At 45.8% G+C, this 26,483-nt stretch overlaps 1 protein-coding gene and 1 long non-coding RNA gene across 18 annotated transcripts in view; both read left to right on the forward strand.

The window, feature by feature from the left end:
- The window catches only part of MCPH1 (microcephalin 1), a 251,965-nt gene that overhangs the window by 152,774 nt on the left and 72,708 nt on the right, over positions 1–26,483 (forward strand). The window lies entirely within an intron of this gene.
- LOC146395838 (uncharacterized) lies at positions 4,121–9,514 on the forward strand. The gene is made up of 2 exons (XR_014829758.1): positions 4,121–4,637; positions 5,477–9,514. It is a non-coding gene; the product is annotated as an uncharacterized LOC146395838 (long non-coding RNA).

Consider the following 26,483-nt stretch of genomic DNA (forward strand, 5'->3'; position numbering starts at 1 on the left):
CGGTGGAGCTGAACTGTCACCCCCTCTTTAGGTCCTGCCCACCAGTAAGTAAAATGTTCCTCCTGGGTTTCTTCCTGAAAAGTGCTGTGTATATAATTAATGGGTAGACATTGGACATTTTGTTCATGTTTTTCTTGTTTTTGCAGGCATGAAATTAACCTCTTAATTCAATGCTTAATGCCAAGGGGTTTACATAGTATCCTGACTGAAAAAATAAGATAATGAGGTGGTTTTAGCAAAGTAAGACAAAGAGCAATGGCCACCCAACAACTCTCTCTGTCCCCCAAAGAGATGTCACCTGCAGTTATAGTAGGGGTTCTTATTTGTAAGGGAGGGAAACTGATGCTTTCATCTATGTAAAAATGGAATTTTTTGGAAAGATAATGAGTAGTTCTAAAAATAAAAATAATGAGGCTGTGTAGCTGAAACAAGTTACCTCTCACCCAGACTGGTCTAGGAAGGAGTCACTATCCCACCAAGCAAGCAGGAGTCACATATTTGCAGCTGGCACCACCAGCTCTGAGCTGGATTGTTCTGCTCTCATTCACCGAGAGTGCCACCCCATCCCTGCTGGCTTTGGGCCACTGGTGTCAGGTTCCAGTCCTGATTCGGTCTGTGTGGTCACCTGGGCCCTAGCAGCCAGGTGAACTGGGAGAGTGAGAACCTGGCATTTTCAGACTCCAGGTGGGAAGACAGCTGCATCCTACCAAGACCTGGGAACTGGGGGCGTCGCAGCAAACAGTGGTGCTCAGATGCTAGCCAACTACAGCCCAAGCCCCCCAGCCGACTGAAATTATGTGACATCTGCCAAGACTTCACTTCCTTAACTGCACTGTAATTCAGACATGAATGGGTGTTAGGTTTTAGCACTTTCTTGATTCAGCTTGTGGCCCTTTATCACATTAAACTGAAACACTCTCTGAGCTGAAGAGAGACTCATGTACAGATAGAAAACAATGACGCAGAAAGGCAAAGTGACTTCCCAGTAGTCATGACACTACTCAGCGATTCACTCAAACTCACTCTTCTGGTCTTGAGCCTGTAGACAGCTGTGAACATAATACTGTTGTACCTTGAGTATAAACATAGTTATCTGCTCAAAGTCAATAACTCAATTATTTTAAAATAGGGGATGGAATGGCTGCTGGTATGTACCTGTAGTCCCGAAATCTAACACCCCTGTGCTGTTTGTAACTGTGGGATCAAAAAGGGCAAGTGAGATCAATACACTAATATAACCAAGAAGAGCACAATTTTGGGATAAAAGCAATTTTATTGTTCTTCCCTTGGTTTTCTTTTTGATCATTAGAATGTAGCAAACGTCAGAATCTCATGTGAGAACAGAACAAGGTCTTCAGAGAGTTCTTACGAGAGTCAGGAGGTTTATGAAGAAAATGCCCTCAAGGTATATGGTTAAATGTACAGTACCTGATCCTCCATGGTTCTGGAGAAATCTTAAATTGTGTTGGAACTTTCCTGAACTGGTCGGCATTGGCTGTGCTCTGATTCCCACTTGCCCTGGGCAGCTTGCAACCCTGAGCTAAGTGGTTGCTGGGACGGGGGTCCGAGCAGAAGGGAAGGGTGGAGTTTGGACATGTCAATGTCACATCTAATGTCAGCATGCCATGGAACATTGGTGGCAGCTGTGGTTTCTTGAGTCAAGCCCTTGGAACGGTGCCTTGTTTGTAACAAAGTGCCCCAGAGATGCTGTAACTGTGGTTGTTTATCAGCCACTTTACTCCCATTCTCTCTCTCAATCCTCATAGTAACTCTGCAAGGTGGGCAGCCCCATGTTGTCACTGAGGAAACGGAAGCTTAGCGAAGTTAAGGGACCCTCCATGGCCAAGTTCAAACCCAAGTCTGACTCCAAAGCAAATAACCAACCTGTATGTGCTCATTTCACCTCCAATGCTCATAGTCCTTGACCTCATTGCTCCACATGCAGCCTTCTTTTATCTTTGAATCATATTGTTTGGGGTTTGTTTTTAATAATGTAGTGAGTACTGTGAACTCGCCACCGGGCACAGGAACCACAGCATGGAGGCCAACTCTGTTCCTGTGCTCCATGCTCCCCAGAGCCCTGCCTTCACCCTCCCAGGACATCAAGGACATCCAGCCCTGCCTCAGTGCAGCTTTCCCACCACTCACTCCCCTACTTCTTCCCACCACGAACACTGTTTCCAAGAAAACACACCCCCTCCCGTCTCCCCAGCATTTTATCCTGCTGGTCTTTCTTCCAGGGTCTTGGCCCACATGAGCTTCTTCCCTGCTTCCAAAGCCTTCCCATCCCTTGCGACCCTACTTTTCTTCCATGAAGGCTTCTCCAGGGGGCCGCAATCCTTGTAGAGAAATCGCCTCCTCCTCTGAAGTTTGGCAGTTACCTCTTGGCATATGCCAGGCACCTGTGCTTACGACAGTCAGATTCTGGAGTTAAATTGGAAGAAGCTCCTTTTCACCCAGGCACACCCCGCCCTTCACAGACAAACCTGGGAAATGGCAAGAGAAGTGACCACAGTCTGGTGAAGATAAGCTGCCTGATGATTGTGCTGAGCAGGATTCAAGGAGAAGGGATTGAGGCTGATGGTGACTGACAGTGTGTCCTGGGAAAGGGGCCTTAGGTGTTGCAGACACACAAACACATAGATATACTGAACACGGTCCATGTACCAGCAGGGCAGTGGCTCCAGAGTGGTGAACACAATACAAAATCCGTGCTATCCCAGGGTGTCATGTTACACTGGTGCCAAGGAGGAGATAAACGTATAAAATATACATCCATACCAGAGGAGCAAATCTTTGCAAGGAAGGTTGTGAAATGAATAGAAAATGATGGAGGGAGTTCCCGTTGTGGTGCAGCAGAAACAAATCCAATTAGGAACCATGAGGTTGCGGGTTCAATCCCTGGCCTCGCTCAGTGGGTTGGGGATCTGGCGTTGCGGTGAGCTGTGGTGTAGATCGCAGACACAGCTGGGAACTGGTGTTGCTGTGGCTGTGGTGTAGACCGGCGGCTACAGCTCCAATTAGACCCCTAGCCTGGGAACCTTCGTATACTGTAGGTATAGCCCTAAAAAGACAAAAAAAGAAAGAAAGAAAGAAAGAAAGAAAGAAAGAAAGAAAGAAAGAAAGAAAGAAAGAAAGAAAGAAAGAAAGAAAGAAAGAAAGAAAGAAAGAAAGAAAGAAAGAAAATGATGGAGGGAGGTGATGGTTTGTGTTGTGGGATCACCATGGTCTCTCAGGTGAGATACCTGAGTGATGGAGGAGAGTGAGGCATTGGGTGTGTGTGGGGGGGTGTCTTCAGAACAGGACCTGTAAGGAGGAGGGAGGAAACAGAAAGCTGGTGGGGGGAGTTTGGGATAAGTCAGAAGGTAAGAAGTCATTGGTCATTCCTACATCATGTAAACAGTCTTAGAGTGTTCTTAGGTAGGCTCTTCCTCAGAAGAGGCTGACCTGACTCCAGAGACATGTGTGCAGCCTTACTGACGAGGGTTTCCTCTAGGTTGTTGTTGGGTTGGATGGTTTGCTTGTTTTCAGCATCATTTTCTTTGGCACTTTATATGTACTTCCTGTTGGCCTCAACTTTGAGTTTTTACTACCTTGAGGTGGGTGCACTTTGTTTTTGTGGCTCTCTCAGGGGTCATTGCATAAACTTATTTTTACCTTGAAATTCTCACCAGCCCTATGGATGCACTGCTTATTCCACATGACTTGCTGCCTGGAGCACTGTCACCTTCAAACCCTTCCAACCTTCCTGCTGTGGTCACTTCTCTTGCCATTTCCAAGGCTTGTCTATAATTGAAACCCTCAGATCTGTATGTTGAACTTGTCATTAAAATTGCAAATTGAATTCAGAATCAATACACACTTTAAAATCATACTACAGGAGTTCCCGTTGTGGTGCAGTGGTTAATGAATCTGACTAGAAACCACGAGGTTGCAGGTTTGATCCCTGGCCTTGCTCAGTGGGCTAAGGATCCAGCATTGCTGTGAGCTGTGGTGTAGGTCGCAGATGCGGCTCAGATCCTGCGTTGCTGTGGCTGTGGCGTAGGCTGGCGGGTACAGCTCCGATTAGACCCCTAGCCTGGGAACCTCCATATGCCAAGGGAGCGGCCCTAGAAAAGGCAAAAAAAAAAAAAAAAATGCCAAAAATAAATAAATAAAATAAAATAAAATAAAATCATACTGCAGATTTGGAACCTCTGGGAGGAAGGAACTTTCAAGCTGATCTGAGATGTGAATTCCTCCCCTTCCTAAATGTTTGTGTTCCTATCACAAGCCAGGGTTTAGTGAACCATAAAGAGTTAGAAGTTAGTGCAAACAAAGTCACCCACAGAAATATTTCAACTGATTTGAAAGGACACATAGTAGATGGAGGTTGTTGTTAAAAAGAACTCTTACCAGACTAATTCCTTTTTATTTTAATCTCTGCCTGTCCTAGTCCTTTTGGCCTGCATGTACTGATCCATCCAAATCTACAATAAACTTCTGTCTAGGACAGAGTTCTTTCTAGCCCTGACTCTTTCTGACCATTATAACTGGGGGAGGAAGTTTTCTTTAAAGGTTATCTTATGAACATTTCTCAGTGTTGACAAGAGCTTCACTTAATCTTTTCCAAAATTTGACAATATCCAAAACAGTTTGTAGTGACTTCACAATAAACCAGTCCTATCTCTCTTGCATTTTCCAAATACAGTCACATTCTCACAAGATGTGGCTATTTTAGGCAACGCCTGCAGGCAGACCCGGTTCTCCTGCTGAGCAGGTTAGGTCAAACTCTGCCCTCCAGTGACACAGTTACCCCACAATTGATTAACAAATAGCGAAATGAGAGATTATCTCAGAAGTGCCCAACAGTCTAAAAGCCCAAATAAAATATAGAAAGCTTCCTGTTGAGTCTAATTGGCAAATTTGATTAACAGGCCACATGAATCAGCAGATGACCCCTCCTCACTCCACCCCTTTTCCAGTGTTCTTGGCAACACAAAAGAGTGATATTTCATAAATATAAACTGCCCTCCAGTCCAGTTTTGAGGATGGAAGGAAGGGTCGAAACTGTCTTTTTCTAGTATTTTCAACCCATGTCTCTGTGTTGTGAATTTTTCCTGTGGCAAATAAATGACTTAGTGAAGGGTCTACTCCCTGACTGGGCCTCTCTGGGGGCAGGGGTGTGGGCTTAACCACAGACGCTGGGCCAGGTGCAGGAATGAGTGACCTGGAGGGAGGTTGTGCCCACCCTCAGCCGGGTGGCCTGCAGTTATCCTGCGAATTTCCTGTTTGAGTGAGACAGTTGGGGTGAGTGCTACAGGAAGTCTAATCTGACCACTGTCCCCACAGCTGGAAGTGTAGCACAGCCACAGCTCCTGGAGCCCTTCCTCCGACATTGCCCATCCGATTGGGGCCGCGCTCGGGCCTCTATCTGCTCCTGTTCCCACCTCAGTGTTACTTCCAGCAAGGAGGACACATGGTCAGGATGTCTCAGTTCTAAAGTTCTGGAAGCTCTCCCTTCCCTCCACATCAGGGTTGCCTTTCTTTTCTTTTAGGGCCACACCTGAGGCATATGGAAGCTCCCAGGCTAGGGGTCGAATTGGAGCTGCAGCTGCTGACCTCCGCCACAGCCACAGTAACAACAACATGGGATCCAAGCTGTGTCTGTGACCTACACCACCAGTCATGGCAACGCCAGATCCTTAACCCACTGAGTAAAGCCAGGGATTAAACCCAAGTCCTCATGGATACTAGTCGGGTTCTTTACCACTGAGCCACAATGGGAACTCCCATGGTTGCCTTTCTTAATGTCACAAAACAAGAGAATACTGTAAATGTTTTTTGTTCTTTTACTGAAATATATTTGTGACATTAGATGTCATTTTCATCCCCATCATTCTACATGGATTCCTGTGTACACGTCCACGTGAGAGAGAAATTACAGGTCACTGTTGTTTTCTCCTTTGCAGAAATGAAGCCTGGTGGCTGAAAATTTCTGTCTCTGTTTTATTTTATGACCAGTTATGCCAGGGGGTGTTGGATGGCAAATTAAAAAAAAAAAAAAAATACCTTCAGTTTCTGAGCAGTTACTGAGTGTCTGCTCAAGGCCGGTCATGGGTCTAGAAGTACACACATAATTTACTTGGTTTTCTGGGAGAGAATACAGAATAAAGGTGCACAGAAAGGAAAGTCCAGGTGGAGATGAGAACCCATGAGTATGCATCTAGGGATAGTGGCAAGCCTAGAGAAGGATGGTTAGAGCCGTTCATGCTGTGGGCAGCAGGGGCCATGGGAAACCCATGAGCAGGAGGTCTTCGGGCAGTGCTGTTCAGGATGGGCTGAGGAGTGGTAGGTTGGGAGTGAGCCCTCTGAGCCCTACAGCTGCCTTTGCCTGCAACATGTACCTCTCTTGTCCACAGCCTCCCACAACCCAGGCACCCTGGCTCAACATCCACAGTGGTGACCCTGTCTGATGGAGACAGTCCCCATGTGGGTGTTCTGGGGTGGGGGCCGGGCACCAGCAATGCCCCCACTGCACAGTCAGCACTCCTCACACCTGGGCAGGTCCCTGCTGACTTGAGTTGCAGTGATGTGTGTGGATCTGGGTGAGCAGGCTGGAGCATCTCTGGTGGCCGGATTCAGAGACCAGAAGTCTGTACGATGCCTCTTTCTTTTATAAAACATCATTTGAAAGGAAAAATGACTCACTGAAGCCTGGCAGATAAGGAGCCCTCCAAGTGACTTAACACGTCCACATCGGGTTCCAGCTGGGCGTCCTCAGACTTTGCTATTACAAGAGCTCCTCTGGTTTAGATTTTGGTTGTTTTCGTTTCAGCTCATGATTTTTTTTTTCTCCTGGCTTTATTGAGGTATGACTTCCACCCCATACAGCTCACCACCTTATATAGCTCACCACCCAATACTGGGCTCACCACCCCATGCAGTTCACCACCCTGTACGGCTCACCACCCATGTCACTGGGTGTCTTTAGCAGTTGTACTGCTGGCACCACCATACCCAGGACACAGAGTGTTTTGTTTCCCATATGGTGATTGGCGACTTTTGAGTCATTTCCAGGTTTGGATTATTAGGAACCTGGTTACAGGTTTTGGCGTACGTTTATGGCTACATGTCACATAGTCATTCCTCAGGAGAATGACGGCCTTGGGACTTGGGGGGTAAACTGTGGTGTTAAAGAGCTACAGCCCAGGGCTTCTTTGTAAGAATGTGTTTTTACTTGCAAGGAGTTTTGGTAAATAAGAAAGAATTGAGAAAGGAGACCCTGTCGGAGAGCTCAGACACAGAAAAGCCAGAGGGCCGTGAACTCGCCATTCCCAGAAGCCTGTGGCAGGGACACTTCTCTTGTCACCTAAGCTGACAATGTGCTTTGTGCTGAGTTTGAGCTCTGAGTGCCTGAGTATCCTCTGATTGATGTGTGTCAAGCCCACCTGACAAGCCCTGCGGACAGAGATGCAGACAGAGTTCAGGCCTTCTGCCATCTGAGGTATCTCGGAACCATTCTGTCTTAAGCTCTCCCAAATCTTGCCATTCTGGGGAAACAGAGGTGAGAGAAGAATTTTCACTTTGCCAAGGGAGGTGATGAGGGGACAGAGGGAGAAGAGTCATTCATGGCAGCAAGCGAGGGTGCTGACCCTGCTCAGGCCTCGTCCTGGGGCAGACTGACTTCCATCAGGGGTGGCTCATCATTGTCTGAGAGGCGGCTGTGGCCACAGCTCTCAAGCCAGCCTTGTACCCAGGAGCCAGGAGGGCGTTTGGGCCAAACATGACACTGTTGGTCTATAAAGGGCACCAGCCTTTATTGAAACAAGAACTGAATTCACTTAAAATATTTTTTTTACAAAAGAAAAGAAAAAGAGTTTAAAAAGGACAGCTCTGAAAAGAAAGTTGCCTTCACGAGACTGTCCCTAACGAAACCAGCCTCATGGTTGGGAGGAGGCGTCTTACCAGCTCCTTGTGAGCAGGAGGACACCCCCTCCCCAGGGGTGGGGGGGGAAGCATTGGTTTGGACCAGTCCTGGGTCACTTAGGGCAATAGAGACACTGAGCCCCACCCTCATCTGCACCCCATGTAGATGTGGGCAAAATCACACATTACTGCACGTGCCCTAGATGTTCCTGAGTACTGGCCTTTCTGGGGCCTTGTGCTCAGCATTACTATTTCTTTTCTTTTTTTCTTTCTTTCTCCCTTCCTCCCTTTCTTTCTTTCTTTATTTTTGTGTGTGCTTGTATCTTTTTAGGGCCGCACTCGCAGCATATGGAAGTTACCAGGCTACAGGTTGACTCAGAGTTGCAGCTGCCAGCCTACACCATAGCCACAGCAACACAGGATTAAGCAGCATTTGTAATCCACACCATACCTCACGGCAATGCTGGATCCTTAAGCGAGGATCCTTGAGTGAGGCCAGGGATCAAACCCATGTCCTCACGGATACTAGTCAGGTTCTTAATGCACTGAGTCACAAGGGGAACTCCTCATCATTACTATTTCTGCCACCTCCCCCTCCCCCAGCTATTTTCAGTCCAGAGGCAAGCTTGTACCCTGTCAGTACTGTCCTGGATCCCAACTCTAGTGGAAGAGACTCCAGTGGGAGATGTCACATAGTTTGTAATGAGCTGTTAATTATGGAACATCAGGGAAAAAAAATGATCAAAATGGTAAAAGGGACAGAAGGTACAACATTGAAAGAATGCAAGAGTAATCATTGAAAATATACCTTTGCTTTTACAAACAGATTTTTCTTAAGCAATCAGTGCGCAAAGATTGGAGTATAAAATTCATCAAACTTCCTAGATAAATTTACAAGAATTTTCCCCCAAATCTGCCTTCCTCAGGAAGGCAGGTTTGTTCAACAGTGATGGACATTCGAGAAATGTTAGTGACACGGAAATATACTTGTTGTATAGAACTGAGACTTTAATGATGATTTTTTCACTTGTTAAGGATTTCTTTTCCTTTTTCTCCTTCTTGAGCAACTGACACCCCATTTCTGGGACTCTTTTTCAGTATAAGTTGAGGCTAGCGTAGTAAATGGGGAACATTTATGTATATGCTGCACTTCCTCTCTTTCCTCATATTTTATTACTAAGGATATTGACATGGAAACAGGATCTTCGTGTCCAGTGAGCTCATTCACTGCTGATTTCCCACCAGAAATTCCAGGCTTTGTGACATCAGTGTGTGTTGCTCTGGGTGTCATTTGAAGAGCAGGCATCTGGAAATGATGAAATCCTGAACAACAAAGTGTTGTTTTCAGGAAGACAGGTTTGTGGGGGAGGGAAAGGAAAGGAAACTTCATGGAGCACATACTGTGTGCAGTGCACTTCTGCCGTCTGGTTGTGATGCTCTGCTAAGGTGTGCTGAGAACAAATCAAATCCCAGCCAGGCAAAACATACCCAGTTTTCCTCAGTGATGTTTCAAATGCTGCTGTCGTACTTGTGGTAGCTAAAGAAATGTTGTGCATAGATAGAACTAGAGACTCTCATACTAAGTGAAGTGAGTCAGAAAAAGAAAGACAAATACCATATGATATCACTTATATCTGGAATCTAATATACAGCACAAATGAACCTTTCTACAGAAAAGAAATTCATGGACTTGGAGAACAGACTTGTGGTTGCTGAGCGGGTGGGAGTGGGATAGATTGGGAATTTGGGTTAATAGATGCAGACTATTGCCTTTGGAATGGATAAGCTTTGAGATCCAGCTGTATAGCACTGGAAAACTATATCTAGTCACTTAAGATGGAGCATGATAATGTGAGAAAAAAGAATGTATACATGTATGTGTGATTGAGTCACCTTGCTGTACAGTAGAAAATTGACAACACTGTAAACCAGTTATAATGGAAAAAATAAAAATCATTATAAAAACTGAAAAAAAAATGTTGTGTAACGTATCAAGGATTTGCTAATTTTTAAGTCAGTGTACCAAGTGTGAATGCTTTTATACCTTACTTGTCATAAAACCAAGATGTGATGATGCAGCATACATACAGATATAGATATATAGATATATAGTTATTGAAATGAAGATAGTTCGATTAAGTTTCCATTCATCGTGAGTTTTACTTTAAAATACCTAAAAGACATGCATAAAAAAGACACATTGGTCCCCATGAATTATCTTGTTCTATGACATCTCAAATGCTACCCTCATTTTAAACCTTTCTGCACTAGAAAGTTCTTCAGGAGAACAAAAAGTCAGGCAGCAAGGAATAAGCTTTGAGTACCAGGAGAATGTCTATAAATTATGCAGAATTTGAAAAACTGTCTTTGCAGAAGGTTTTCAATAGCATGGGAGTGTGTTCTAATAGAAAGTGAAAAAACTAACGGTTTCAAGGGTGTCATCCTTCTCCACAGATGCAAAAATGAAACGTAAAGCAGGCCTGACAGAGGAAGGAAGGGAGGAGGTGACATTGTCTGAAACAGGCACCAGCCTGCAGTCACTTCAGCAGGAACAGACGGGGCACATTCTGTTTACATCTTCTGAAACGTTTCATAAGCCAATGTAGTAGTGACAAAGCCTGAGCACCAAGAGCAGGACACCCTGGGTGGGCAATGAGAGAGCCTGGCTCTTCCTCAGGCTCCAGCAGCGGCCCTGGGCCACCGGAGAGTCTCGTGGTTTCTGGGTGTCGATTGACAGGGGGCTTAACCTGGAATGTGGTTCCCAAACCAGCCTGTCTAGTGTGGCACGTTGGATGCCAGTCTGTGTCGAAACGTTGTCACAAGCAATAACTTATCACAGAAACATGACAAAGCGAACCGAAGGCGCGTGAGGAGAGGATTTGATGCTGGCATTCCACCCAGCAGGCCATGAGCTCTTAGAGGCACTGATACAAAGGCCCCTCACAACATACATTGTGTGAAAGGCTGCCCGTTCATCCTTCAGATAAATAAAGACTGTTGGGAAAAGAAAAAAACTTAAAAATTGTAAGCTAAAAATGAAAGCTTCAGGAGTTCCCTGGTGGCCTAGCAGTTAAGGATCCCACATTGTCACTGCCATGGTGTGGGTTTGATCCCTGGCCCAGGAACTTCTGAATGCCTCAGGCATGGCCAAAAATTAAAAATAAAAAATGAAAATGTATGCTTCGAAGAGCAGGCCCATGTTCTCAGAGTTCATTACCGTGTGTTCACTGACTCAGCTCCTGCAGCACTTCCATGAGGGGTGTTCGCATGATCTCCGACTCGTGGAGGAGGAAACTGAGGCTGCATCCAATCACTACCACCCTGCCCAGCAGTGGAGACCTCCTGGAGCCTTCTGACCCCATGGCCACCTGGCTCAGTGCAGTGACCCACTGTCAAATGCCTGCCTTTGCTAGCTGTGCCACACTGCAGTGAGCTCTGGGCTGCTGGGCACCAGAGTCTTCATCTCCTGTGGTGTTTACAGATCATCAGAGGTCGAGTATTAGACCCTGGTAACAGCGATTCCTCACTCCTAGCCCACGAAGTCAGTATTTGCATCAGTAATGGAAATTCCCCACTGAAATCACCCCTGTGGGCAACGAATGGTTAGACCAACAAGTTTTTTTTTCTTCCAGCCTCTAGGCTTTAACAACTCTTACATGTCCTTAAACACAACCATATTTTAAGAGCCCTTTAGAAGTATCTTTGGGGTCTTCTTCTAGCATGCTTTGTCAGCTGGGCAACAAGCTATAAACACTGTATTCCAGGACACACGGCCTTTTGAGACGCTAATAATTCTGCCACCTCCTGCTTCAGCATCACTGGCAAAGTTTGATGGTTGACTTTCTCAGAAGTAATACCAAGAGATTTAGCTTCTGCTTTGGGTTTGAATAGAAGGGCATATTCACATTCCACGGCAACTTGTCTAAAACCTACAGAGTTCCTCATTTTTATCCATGGCAAACTCTTATGTTTATTAAAATGCAAAACAAAGAGAGGAAATTGATTTTATGTATGTATCTAGGTAGTGGGTAAATTGTGTTCTCTGTAAAATTCTTCCATCTTCCCTGGATGTTTGAAATTTTTCATTAAAAAAAAAAAAAATGCCGGACAAAGCCTTTGGGGCAGAAGTGGGGAAAAAAATTCTGTGAGGCAAACTGAGAACAGAAAACTCTGTGAGCCTCTATCAGAGTTTTGTTAATAATTTTTTCCTATATATACATTTGATGAAATGTTTCAAACATATAGAAATAAAATAGAATATAAACATCCCACCACTCAGCTTGAGCAAATCTTAAATGTCTTCTCATTGTTGCTTCCATTTTTGGTTGGCTTTTCATAAATAAAGTATTGCAAATTTTACAGAATATTACAAAGTTAAGTATCCCTTTATATCCCCCACATTCCATTCTCCCCTCTCCCTCAAGGTAATAGCAATCCTGAATTTGCCTGTAATCACGTAATTTTTCTGTGATTTTTCAAACAAGGCGGTTACATGCACCAGGGCAAGGGTGCTGGCTTGGAGTCCAGTGTAGCTATAGAGGAGAGATGTCAGCACTGCCTAGAAAATGAATACGGTTCTTCAGAGCCTCAGTTTCTCCATCTGTTAAACAGGTATAATAACTCCACCTCCCAGAGCTGGTGTGGGGATTGGAGGACAGGCAGTGACTCCTTCTCTGGGCTCTGAAGCTGAACCCCAACACTGAGCCCCCCAATCCTGCTTTAGTTACACGGGGCTCCATACCATGGAGGGAGAGATCCTCTATCAATGCGTTTGATTTTAACTCACACACATAACGGATTCCATGCAATAGTCAGTTTCTTTCTTTCCTCTTTTTAAATTGAAGTCAGTCTAATGTTTAGGCTGTGCTTATATATCTTTAAACTGATCTGAACCCTTGTTTCTCTCTGTCTCTCTGTAAGAGCTCTGTTCTTCTCAAATTGCTGCCTCTAGGCTGTGGTTCAGGCTGTTTTTCACTGAGGGTTTCCGTCCTTGCCCAGACTGAGTGGAGGTTCCAGGCACCTTTATGAATCAGGTGGAGGTGCCAGCAGCACAGGTTTACAGAGCCTGGGAAACTCGGTGGGATTGCTGCCCAGTGCTTTTCCAGCAGAGCTCGCCTTCCCCTGTGAAAGGTTTTCTCTGCTAAGATTGAAGTCATTTGATAAAACAGACTCTGTGTGTTGCTTTCTTCCTCTGCGAAATGTGGCTGCTGGTCCTGTGCGCCCTAGAGGGCTCTGCCGCTGGTCTGCAGGCAAACAGCTGCTTTGCAGAGAAGAGGGGTAGGCCTCCGCCGTCTTAGGGGCTTCTTATCCCAGTTCACAGGTGCTATGACAGGCAGTATTCAGGCCAGGAGGCTGCTGAACTGGGCAGGAGGTGAGGAGGGCTGGGGTGAGGCCACATGCAGGCGTGCCCAGTGCCCTGCCTGCCCCCACGGCCCCCCTGCCGAGTGCTCTTGGAGGACTAGTCCGGCACGTTCCTTGAGCAGGATCCTGGAGAGGGTTTACCCTAAGGGAGTGTTTGTTTTAAGAAAATTCACCAAAGCGCATCATCAGAGTGCTAAGAACCTGATGATGCTACCTGGCCAGCGTTTTACCCAGAACAACTTATTATGGTGCCATCACAGTTAGAGAATTTTACCCCCTTTCATTGCAATCCATCCCCAAGAGAGGACCCCATTCCCAAAGATAATGCAAATTTCCACTCGATTGTGGCCCCTCCATGGAACTCTTAGGGCGTTATGAAGAAACAAGAGCCACTGTCCATGCCTATTTGATTTTGAAACAGTGGTCAAATTAGAAAGTTTCTTTTTCCTTTTTTACAAAAAAAAAATTGTGTGTCCTTTAAGACAATTTTTCACATGTTGTTGGCCTATGTTCGTGGAGTGCCACTTCTGTGGTGTTATGCTGTAGACGGTCAGCCACGATTTACATTTTCATCTAAATGAGGGGGAGATTGGGACGTTTTTGGTAGTCTTATGGCAGTTGGACCTTAGCCCTCCCCTCACTGGAACTGTGCCTTTGACCAGGTCCTTCACCACCTTTTAGGCACCTGGTAGGTGGAAGAGAGGGTGCAGGGCCTCTGCTGCTATAGCTCAGGTCTCAGAACAACCTCAGGGGCCCCCTCACCACATCCTCCCATGATATAACAGTAAAGGGGCTGAAGGCATCTGTCTGGTAAGGGAAGTAACCCCACGTTTGGGATGGCTGGTGCCGTTGCTTGTGACAGAGAAGGAGGTGCTGGCTTTACAGCGGTTGTGACACATGACAGGATGGGCAAGTAAGGAGCCAGGCATTTGGGCCCAGCCCAAGGGGCAGGGGCACAGGAATGCCTGCTGTGGATGGGCTGCACAGGTGGATTCCCTGGAAATAGGATTGGGGCTTTTGACATGTGTTCCTAGGGACCAGCACAGAGCCTGGAACACAGTAGATGCCAATGAACTAGAACTGAAATGACCCAACCAAATGAAGGCGAAATATGTCCCTCAGGGGCTGGAATCCATCATCCTCTGGAAGGTGGAAACAGGGCTATGGAGGATAACCAGTATCAGCCATAAAACGGCCCAGGCCCCCTGCAGCAGTGTAGGAGGACAGAAGGTGAGGAGTGAGCAGGAGGCCGAGAGTGTTCCCACCACCCACACGAAGGCCCAGTGTGAGCAGATGGGAGTGTCAGCTTCCTAGTGGTCTTCCCCTCATTGTATGCGTGCATCAAAACGTCACATTGTTCAGGCTCAGCGTGCCCAGTTTCTGTCAGTTGCCCCTCAGTAAAGCTGGGGGAGAGTAAGTAAAGAATGAAGGTAGGCGGTCCCATCGTGGCGCAGTGGTTAACGAATCTGACTAGGAACCATGAGGCTTCGGGTTCTGTCCTTGTCCTTGCTCAGTGGATTAACGATCCAGTGTTGCCATGAGCTGTGGTGTAGGTTGCAGATGCAGCTCGGATCCCGTGTTGCTGTGGCTCTGGCATAGGCTGGCAGCTACAGCTCTGATTCGACCCCTAGCCTGGGAACCTCCATATGCCGCAGGAGCGGCCCAAGAAATAGCAAAAAGACAAAAAAAAAAGAATGAAGGTAAATGACATGGTGATATTTAGCCACCATGGTCCCATGGGTAAGCTGGATCATCAGAGGACCCCCCCTGGAGGGCAGGAAGGGAGCACAGGGTAGGTCCACACGGCCGGACACAGCCCTCTTAGTTCCTGGGTGGCTCAGTGCTTCTTGTCACTGCCTGCACGTCTGGGAGTCAGTGATCACACCTAGCTGAGAATTCAGGGGACCAGCAGCTGTGCTGACACTGGTCCTGGGTGGCAAAATCATCTTGACATCCTTGCTGTCAGCGTGGAGAGGATATGGAGGGAAGGACACAGGCAAGGCATCCTCCTGGGCCTTGGGGTATGTCACACACTAGAAGGAGCCACCTTCAAGTCCAGTCTGGAACATAAACTCCAGAGCAGGGGTCAGTTGCTTTGTTCACAGATGACAAACTGGACATGTCAGATGGACTTTGCGTGTTGGTGGCAGGTGCCCCTCAGCCCAGGGATAACTGTCTCCCTGGGTTTCAGGATGGTGGTCGTGAAGGAGGAGGAGCTCCCTGCTCTTCCCATTCATCTGTTCCCACTGCACATCCTTCAGGACAGTTCGTGTCCTCACCTCACCCTCTCCTCTGCTTGCTCCTCTGCTTGCTCCTTCCAACTCACTGCTTGGCCACCTGCACCACACTCCTTTAGGAGCCCCCGTCAACTCCCTAGGCAGGTGCTCACCCTTCATCTCTCTTCCCTTAGCAGAAGCATAGGCTCCTGAAGGCCAGGTTCCCTGCTTTTGGTCTTCCTGCCTCGAGCGCATGCATAGAGCCTCACAGGGAGTAAATGCTGGGCAGTGCAGCCTGAATAAAGCCACATTTCCAGGTGCTACCACCATTTCCAGCCCACATACTCAGCATGTCTGCACGTGGATACAGGCAAACCTTGTTTTATTGCCCTTCACAAATATGGCATTTCTTTTTTTTTTTTTTTTTTTTTTTTTGTCTTTTATCTATTTAGGGCCACATGGAGGTTCCCGGACTAGGGGTCAAATCAGAGCTGCAGCTGCCAGCTACAGCCACAGCCACCGCAACTTGGGATCCGAGTTGAGTTTGCGACCTACACCATAGCTCATGGCAACGCCAGATCCTTAACCCACTGAGCAAGGCCAGGGATCAAACCCACATCCTCATGGATAGTAGTGAGGTTCATTAACCACTGAGTCATGAAAGGAACTCTGGATACAGCATTTCTTACAAGTTGGTCTGTGGCAACCCTGCATGGCTCAGTATTTGCTCACTTAAAGTCTCTCTGCCACATTTTGGTGCATCTCACAGCATTGCAAACTTTCCATTATATTTTTTATGGTGATCAGTGATCTTTGATGTTACAGTTGAAAAAAGATTACGACTTGCTGAAGGCTCGGATATGGTTAGCATTTTTTAGCAGTAAAGTATTTTTTTCCCAATGGGGGGAATCTTTTTATTTATTTATTTATTTATTTATTTATTTATTTGAAGAATTTTTTTATACAATCTGTAAAAGTTACTTTTCAGTTAGTTATTAGCAATAAAGCATTTTTTCATCCACCCTTAATTTTTTTTAATTTTATTGGAGTATAGGTGATTTACAATTCTGTGTTAGTTTCAGGTATACAGTAAAGTGATTCAGTTATATGTATATCCATTCTTTTTCAGACTATTTTCCCACATATGTTATTACAGAATATTGAGTAGAATATTTTTTAATTGAGGTATATACATTGGTTTGGTTTTTTAAGACATAATGCTGTTGCACATTCAACTACATTGTAGTGTGAACATAACTTTCATGTGCACTGGGAAACCTAAATACTCGTGTAGCTCTATCCTGAGCTGGTCTGAAACTGAACCCTCAGTGTCTCCAGGGTGTGCCTGTTTTGCCTCTAAGTCCCGCACAACCAGAGTGTCTGTCCCTGGAGAGAACTCACAGAGAGGCAGGGAGGAGGGGACGCAGAGGTAAGGTCTGGGTCCCTCCCAGGAGACTCTGCACCCAGAGAGGTGATGAGCATCCAAACTGGGCTAGGGGGGCAGGCTGCAGAGTCTGTCCTCATCTGTAAGCAGGGGCTAGCCTTTGGGAACCTCCCATCAGGCGCAGAGCTCAGGTGGGGAACAAAGGGGTCGGGACAGAGGGAGCAAAGCAGAAACTCCCAATGCGGGAGACAGTTTGGCCTCCAAGAGCACAGAGAGGCAAGGTAGCAGGCTCCCCACCTAGAGAAGGTCCCTGGTGAACGCTGTTGACAGGCCCCTCCTGTGCATGCTGGTCAGGCAAGTGTCCAAGCAAAGAAAGTGGAGAATGGTAAAGCAGTGCCTGAGAAATGCCGCCTGCAAAGGTTGGTGCTCCCACTGCTTCAGAGCAGACTGTTCTTCCTTAACGATCAAGAAGCTTTCTGGAAAGGTGGTTGGTGCCAGTTATCCCACGGGACCCTGTCTCTGCTGCTGTTCTGGCTACAGCGCACACGTCTTCCGCGTGTGTGAGCTGTGTGTCTGCAGGCAGAGTCAGGGGGAGCCCTGTATCTAGTGTGTTGCTGCCACGATGCATCCCTAGGGAAGGAAGGTGCAGATGAGTAGGTGGGCTCCCTTTGCCTCTGTAACCAAAGAACAGCAAACTGGAACCTGGAAAGTGTTGGCAACAGGCAGGATTGGAAAAGCTTCCAGATCCGATCATTTCTTATCACAGTCACGTTGGAACTGCAGCTTTTCTATTGGGTGCGATTCAGATTTTGACTTTCCAAAATGGAATGCTTTTAAATTACAAAGAAAGGAGCTTTGGCTCTTATTTGCATAAAATACACTCGTGCATGTGTACCTGTGTACACAGGTATTCACACACACACACATCCCACTTAACTGGGAAGGAGCTGGAAAGCAGTGACAAGATCCTGATTGCTTGTGATTCAACCACGGGTTTTGAAAAACATTACACCTATTTGGCTGGTACTTCTTAGAGCAACTATGTGGTTTGATAAACGTGAACATTTAAAGACTCCTAGGAAGTGAGAATATTCCTTTCAACTCAGGCTTGGCTGGTTATAAATAGGAAAGGCTCTTCTAATCCCAGAGTCTTAAAAAGAAACCTTGATGTTGTTACGTGATTACCTAAAGGAATGCCTTCCTCTTTGGCCCGGAAGGATATTTTTAAGAGAATGTTAAGCTTGTGACAGGAATTATTGATACCTTTGGAATTCTGTTCTCCAGTGACTCAGGCTTGCTTTAAGTCATTACCTGGGAACTAGTCCGGGACTGCATGACGCCTGTCCCCAAACTGTTTAAAGTGGAGCATAATTTCGAGAAAGAATGAACAAACGAGGATGTTCTTTGTGCATTATTCTTATCGTGATGAATGAGGCTTGTTTTCCTCTCCACTTTAATTAGAATGTTTCTACATTTGCCAAAGAAAATGTTGGAATGGAGACAAAAACCTGAAATTATAGGAACAGCGCTTGATGTAATAGCTTATTTGTAAAGGAAACACAACTTGTTTGGTATTTTATTGAAACAGGAAGTTCAAAACCTCGGCACACACAAGTACAACAAATTCTCAGGTGCTAGTTGAGTCATCTGTTGTTGGAAATAGTCTCCTGGTAGTTTTCCCCTGGATTTACTTTTTATCTTCATTTTGGTATTTGTTGTTGTTTTTTTTTAAGCAGTGGGAGTGGATGGGTATAGGAAATTGCATAGATTCAATTTGAGATTGTGTACATTTTTTTAAAATATCCACTATTAAGATTAAGTGAATAAAACAGGGAAATTCTCTCCTTACACATATGTACATATGAATTTTTTGTAGTTCCTATATATAAAAGAAGGGAAAACAAAATGAAACAATCATTTGCTTCAATGCTATTGTTATTTCAAAAGCAACCATCAGTCACAGAAATGGATTTAAGATTAATAAAGAAGAAAAGCATTGTGGATTCATGTTCTATTTGCTGTTTAATAAAAGTTTAATAGCAAAAGGTATATTAACAGTTTGATTCCTAGTATTAAAAGCTCACAGGAATGACTTGAGATGAGCTTGCGTTGACACAGAAATCTTTAGGTTTCATTCCCCAGCCTTTTCTGAAAAATTAGGCTGGGATGATGCTTTCAAACATGGAAAAGCTGCAGCCAGCCTGGGAGGAGCTCAGCATTATGAAAGCTCCACAGGGCACTAAGAAGCCCATTGCTGCTTCTGAGGGAGCTTTGCAAGGAGTCAGGGTCCCTGCCAGGGATTCCCAATCCTCCTCTGACTTTCGTGCCTGGGCCTCACCCCTTTGCTGGATTAGGACAGTTACCAATGCGCTGTCCATTCAAAGACGCATCAGAAAGACACAGATAAAATAGGGCAGAAGGCTTTCAAGAGGCGGCAGGTGCGAACCAAATGCTGTTCCTCCCAGAAGCAGCTGTGCCTCTTTTTTTTTTTTTTTTTTTTTAAACTAAAACTTTAAGAGCAGTTTTAGGTTCAGAGCAAAATTGAGGGAAGGTGTAGCGATTTCCCTTCTACTCCCTGCCCCCACGCATACCCAGCCTCCCTCACTATCAAGAGGCCCACCAGATGGTGCATTTGTTACAGCCAATGAACCTGAATGGACACATTACCATCACCCAGAGTCCATGGTTTACATTAGTGTTCAATCTTGGTGTTGAACATTCTGTGGGTTTGGACACATGTATCATGATGTGTATCCATCATTATAGTATCATACAGAATAGTTTCCCTGCCCTAAAATCCTCTGTGCTCTGCCTGTTCATTCCCTTAACAACACCTAGAAACCACTGATCTTTTCACTGTCCCCATAGTTTTGGATTTTTTAGAATGTCACGGAGATGTACTCATATATTATCTAGCTTTTTCAGATTGGCTTCCTTCATATAGAAATAAGCATTTAAGGCTCTTCCATGTCTTTTCATGGCTTAGTAGCTTATTTATTTTTAGTGCTATAATATTCCATTATCCGAAAGTCCCCCAGTTTATTTGTCCATTCACCACTGAAGAATATCAATGGCTTCCAGGCCTTGGCAGTTATGAACACAGCTGCTGTAAGCACTTATATGCATGTTTTTGTGTGGATGTAAGTTTTTGATTCTAAGGGGTGTGATTGCTGGACTGTATGATACCAGTGTGTTTAGCTTTATAAGAAACCAGAAAAACTGTCTTTCACAGTGGCTACACCATTTCACATTCCCACCAGCAGTGAATGAGAGTTCCTGTTGCTCCACATCCTTGTCAGCATTTGGTTTTGTCAGCATCTGGATTTTGGTCATTCAAATGGGTGTGCAGTGGTATCTCACAGTTGATTTAGTTTGCATTTTTCTGATAACATACTGTATGAGACATCTTTTCATGCACCCATTAGCCATCTGTGGCCCATCTTTGATTAGGTATCTGTTGAGATTTTTGGCCCATTTTCTAATCCAGGCAGTACTCCTTTTGAAGTTGGCAAGCTGCCACTTTGAGCATACGCATGATACCCTGGTGTTGTGAACATAAAGCGGAGGGGCAAGTCCTGCTCCCCGAGCTGCCCCAGCCGTTGACCCGCACCACCATGACCACCTTGGCTCACTCGTGGGCCCGGGCAGTGCAAACCCTGAGCAGGACCTCCAGCACACCCCCATCTAGCAGGTCTGCGCTTGCAGCATCACACCTCCAGGTTTTAGACTCATCCCAGACAATAAATGTGACAAGGCAGAAACATTATGGCTCTTTGTTGAAAGATTTTATTTAGTGTTTTTTTTTTCATTGACTAAATAACACTGAATGAAACAATATTACTGTGAAATGAAAGAAATGAACTTCTGTGAGTTTGTATAAATACAGAATTTTTTTTAACATTGTTTGGATTGATAAACAATGTAAGAGATACACAAGATGGTTCAAGAAATGCTATGAGGCAGTGCAGGAAGGACTGGAAGCCCCCGCCCCCACCCTATGATGGCTTTTACAGCTACAGATAACCCCAATTAGAGGTGGTGGGGTTGATAAGACTTCATCTCCACCTTGGCTGAATCAAAACATCTCCTGGAAAAAGTGTAACATGATGCCTGGTAACACAGTTTGGTGAGCAAATCTTAACATGAGAAAAAAGCAGGGAGTTCAGTTGATAAATGCTGAGCACGCCCATGCAGACACAGGTAAAATGGCCGTTGAGAAGTAAGAAGGAGGAAATGTGGGTTTGAGGCCCCTAGGAAGGAGGGAGTAGAGCTTCATCTGAACTTCTGACGTAGGCTCCTAGAAGCTTCGCCAGCCTTGCAGCCGCAGGCAGTGCAATCCCTAAATCATTTTAGCCCTCACCACTGTCAGCCGTAGTGCGCATCAGCTGTGTTTTCCAGATGTTTCTTCTCTCCACTTCCCCTGTCACTGTTTTCAATTCTCCTTATAAGTGTGTCTTTGGAAAACACAGATCTCATCATGTTGCAATCTGCTTTTAAATTTCTGGTGACTTCCTTTTGCTTGCAAGATCAAGTTCAGAGCCTGTAACAAGGCATTCAAGACCTTCCCCCCAACTTTTTGTCAACCTACCTTCCTACCAGCTCCGTTGCCTTCCTGCCCCTAATGCCAGCTGTTTACACGGGACTACGTACCGAGCCTGCCCCAAGCTGTCATGTCAGTGTCTCCTCTGACAGGCCTCATCATTGTGATCCCCAATTCACCCTACCTCCCCATTACCCAGCGTGTACACAGGCGCGCACACACACACACACATCTTTTTCCTAATCATCCTGGGCACAAGCTTTTCTGGAAAGCACTCCCCAGACCTTCCAGGAAAAATTAAGTTTTATCCTCTGTTATGGTTCTACAATATTGTTTTCATATCACCTGTATAAATACTATAGTGTAAAAAGATAATTCATATAACTTAGTTTAATTCATTGTTTATGGGAGTTCCCACTGTGGCACAGTGGGTTAAGGATCCAGCATTGCCATGACATAGGTCAAAGCTGCAGCTCAGGTTCAGTCCCTGGCTGGGAACTTCCACATGCTGCAGATTCGGCCAAAAAATTAAAAATTAAAAAAAAAAGTAATTGTTTCTATATGTCTCTTCTGCTAGATTATAAGCTTCTTGAAGGCAAAGTCTCCTTTCCTTTTCCTTTTTTTTTTTTTTTTTTTTTTAATCCCTGCATCATCTACTGAAGACACTGCTAACACCTAATATCTGGATTAGAACTAAATCTAATTGGAAGGAGATGGCAAGGCAGTAGGTGCCAGACAGGTCAAGGTCTGGGAGGCCAGTTTCCTTGAGAACAAAGATGCAGGAGAGGTGCTTGCTGGGAAGAATGGACGGGACCACATGGTAGAGGCCTTAAAACCAAACCAAGGTCATGCTTTTATCTGCAGCATTTGGGGCCAGAGAGGGGCATGGTTTCCCAGTTTTGTGAGGATTTCTGAGCAGTGATGTAAAGGCAGATGAAGTGAGATCTAGAGCCCCCACCAGAGGTGGCCTGCCAGCCCTGTGTCGTGTCTTGTCCGAAAACCCTGATCCAGACAGTGGCCAGCCCAGGGAGGCAAGGCAGCCTGCAGGGCCGGGCAGGGCACCCGGCAGAGCAGGAGGAGGGAAGCCCAGCACAGCCAGCAGGCCAGTGGGAAGGCTTCCTTGCCTGTCCACTTCCTTTCCTGAATGCAGCAAATTCCTGGTCAGCCTTTGTTGTGGGCTAGTTTGGTTTGTCACTCTCCTGTTGTTTACAGCCTGCAGGTATTTGTAGACAGATCTTATCTCCTTCCCTCTTAGTCACCTCTTGGCCCAACTCTGCATATTTTACTCTTTTAAACCCTGCCCCTGGGCCTGACCTCTACCACTCTCTGAAGGATACTTGTTTGTGCTTTTGCATTTTATTCCATTTGGATTATTTTAAGAGCTGCCATAAACTAAATAAGGCCCAGCAAGTACGGTTTTGAAGTAGAAATGATAGATTTCATGCATGTATATTTGTGTGTGTGTGGTGAGTGTTATGAGCCCCAAGCATTAGTCTGCAGCCTGAGTTCTTCCAGCCTCCCTGGGAATGAATCCAATTGCTCTTTTTTAAAAAGGATGAAAAATCTGGAGTTCCTGTCATGGCTCAGTGGTCAACGAATCTGACTAGGAACCATGAGGTTGCAGGTTCGATCCCTGGCCTTGCTCAGTGGGTTAAGGATCCAACGCTGCCGTGAGCTGTGGTGTAGGTTGCAGACATGGCTCGGATCCCACATTGCTGTGGCTCTGGCATAGACCGGTGGCTACAGCTCGGATTAAACCCCTAGCCTGGGAACCTCCATATGCTGTGGGAGCAGCCCAAGAAATGGCAAAAAGACAAAATAAATAAATAAATAAATAAAAATAAAAAGGATGACAAATCAGAAAGTGATAAGTGCCTATTGTCTGCCTCTCCTTTAGGATACATCTGATTCTGTGAGGTCTTGGGGTTTATAGCACTGGGCTTATTTTCCTGATCCCATTAATATGTACACTTATCAAGAGGGCCAGCTCTGTTATCTTCAATTTTCTCAGCCGTTTCCTTCTTCATTTTCCCTCCTCTTCCCCATTCTGTGCCTGGTCTCTAGTGAGCTTTCCACCGCTTATACTTTGTCCAGAAATACTGGTTAAAAACACTTGTGGGAGAAAACCTTCATGACCTTTGGGGTGGGCAGATTTTCTTAGGACACGAACCCAAGCAACAAGCACCAAACATAAAAGGAAAATTGATAAGTTGAACTTCATGAAGTTCTGTTCTTTGAAGACACCCTTAAGACAATGAAAAGGCAAACCCCAGACAGGGAAGAAATATCCATATTCCATGTATGTGAAAAGGAACTTATATGCAGGATATATAAAGAATTCTTAAACCCTATCCAAGTTCCTTAAAAATGGACAGGATGTAAGAACAGAACCTCACACAAGAAGTTATGTTGATGACAGAGAAGCACATGAAAAGATGCTGAACATTATTAGTCATCTGGGAAATGCAGATTAAAACCACAGTGAGCTATGGCTATACTCAGCTTCTGTGGCCAAATTAACACCAAAATTAAAATGCCAAGTTATGGCAAAGGTAAAGAGCAACTAGAACTCATACTCTGCCAATAGGAGTATAAAACGACACAAACACATAGAGAATTGGCCACTTCCTACTAAAGTTCAATGTATATTTACCAGATGACCTAGGAATTCCACTTCTAGGTATTTACCCGAGAGAGAGGAAAGTATCCATCAACAAAAAGATTGCAGCCTTATTCAGAATATCTAACAGCTGGAAAAACCCAAATGTCCATCAGCAGGTGAGCAGATGAAACTTGGGATGCTCATCCAATAGGGCAACAATAAATACGGCCATAAAAAAAAACAAACTGCCTGTACACAGCAGCATAGCTGAACCGCAGACACAGCATGTCTGCCCTGTCCTTCCTTTGATGTGAACTTTAGGGACAGGCTACACTAGCCCACTGGTCCATGGGGGGCGAGGGGTGTGAAGGCAGCACTGAATGAGAAGGGACACAAGGGCACTTTGAGGGATGATGGAAACATGCTGATCCTGATCTGATCAAGGTGTGGCTGCCTGGGAGCATATCATGTTTGTCAAAATTATCAAACCTTGTGCATTTAAAACAGGAACATTTTCTTTTTTCTTATTCTTCTTTTTTGGCTGCCCTGTGGCATAAGGAGTTTCCGGTCAAGGATCAGATCTGAGCCACAGTTGCAACCTAAGCAGCAGATGTGGCAATGTGGGATCCTTAACTCATTGGGCCTGGCCAGGGATCAAACCCACATCCCAGAGCTCCCAAGATGATGCTGATCCTGTTGGGCCACAGCGGGATCTCCTAGGAACATTTTATTGTTGGTAAATGATATCTCAGTGGTCCCTTTTAAAAGTCAATCACGAAAGAATAAATTAAGCACATACACATTGCCAGAAAATGAGACTGTTGTTTATGGGTTTCCATGAACTTGAGCCAGAGCATGCTCTCCCCCAGGGACGTTTGCATTATAAGATGTAACTGATGTTAGAGATACACGCAAGCAGGTCTGAGGTGGGGGTCGGGCAAGGAAGCACCTTCCACCTTCGGTGAGTTGCATAGACTCTACTTATCTGTAAAGCTGGCCTGGTACCCATCCATACATCCTGATGTAATTAAAGGAGTATGGCCTGAGTACGGGAGTTAAAAATCAAGAATCTCCCAGGTGATTCTAGAGTGAGAACCACTGATGATAAACCAAGAGGCTCTAGGGAGCAGGAGCGTCACCCTGGACAGGGCTGGAAAAGCACCTGCAGTGAGTGCTCAGCAAGGAGTATGAGCTGCCCTACACTGACCTATCACCCCCAGGATGAAACACCGTCCATGGGAGAGGAGGAAGAGACATCATGACACTGAACCAGTTCCGCTAATGCAATTGCAATTCCATAGCAATTCCGCTTCCCTTTTCAGGGCTGTGTGCTCCAGCTCTGCCCGCAGGTCCAGGAGCTTAGCAGCATCAGGGCCTGTCCGGGCCCAGTCAGGCAGGAGTCCCACCCTGGCAGGTAGTGGCTCTGCTGGCCCTCGCTTCTGGGGGCTGCCTGGCCAGGGACAGTTTCCCACCTGGCTGGCCTCCCTTACCCAGAGCCTGGCCCAGCCCAGCCTCCCAAACTCCACCAGCTTCTCACGGGTGCCCTGGCTGCCCTCCTGCCAAGCACAGCCTGGACCCGACCCAGCTCTAGGACATGGGCCTCCTGCTTTCCCACGGTTGCCAGCCTTTTTTGGGGTCTGACCTGTGCATCAAACAAACACATGGGAAGTAGTCCATGCAAGGTTCTAGGAAGAGGTCAATAACTCTGAAGGCATGGCTAGTCACTCTCGTTCCTGAACTTCACATAGAGGCCATGTTCTGTAGGCGGTGACTTGACACTACGTTGAAAAGCAGGTCTAGGAAGTATTCATGTTCATGTTCCATCTCCACTAAAGTCAGTGGGCTTTTCATAGTGATCAAGTTAGTCCTTGGCCCTCCCTCGCCTCAACCATCCTCACTGCCTGCTGCTGCAGGGCCACAAGAAGTGGCTTTCCAGGTGTTGCCTGGCTGCTATGCTCTGCCTTGCCAGGGACAGCTCTTCCTCAAGGCCAGCGGACATTTTCACCTGCTAGCCCGCCATGATTTAGCCAGAAGAAAAGCCATTGAAAGAGGACTAGAAACTGGGCCATGCAGATCTGGTCTGTGTTAGGACTCCAGTACCCTAATGATAAGTTTAAGGAAAAAAGAAATTCCCCAATAAACTTCCAGGATGATGTGTTTGAGTCAAATGCGGTGGAATGTTCCAACGAACATCTGAATTCCCCAGCATATTTTTGTAATATGAACAAAGCTTCTTAGAATTATAAATGGTAAGTGCAAGTAGAAGCTTTTGAAATTAGCTGCAGAGGTAGGGATGGAATTGAGTGGCTAAGTACAAAGGGGGAGCAGCAGAGAAGTCGGTCAGCAGGAACTATTGAATCAAAAATGTCCACAGGGAGGAGTTCCCATTGTGGCGCAGTGGAAACAAATCCAACTAGTATTCTTGAGGATGTGAGTTTAATCCCTGGCCTCGCTCAGTGGGTCAGGGATCTG

The sequence above is a fragment of the Sus scrofa genome, chromosome 15, assembly GCF_054392235.1.
Source record: "Sus scrofa isolate SSC_HxYL_T2T_F1_AM1 chromosome 15, Sscrofa_HxYL_maternal_Yorkshire_Landrace_v2.0, whole genome shotgun sequence".
In the NCBI taxonomy this organism is placed as follows: Eukaryota; Metazoa; Chordata; class Mammalia; order Artiodactyla; family Suidae; genus Sus; species Sus scrofa.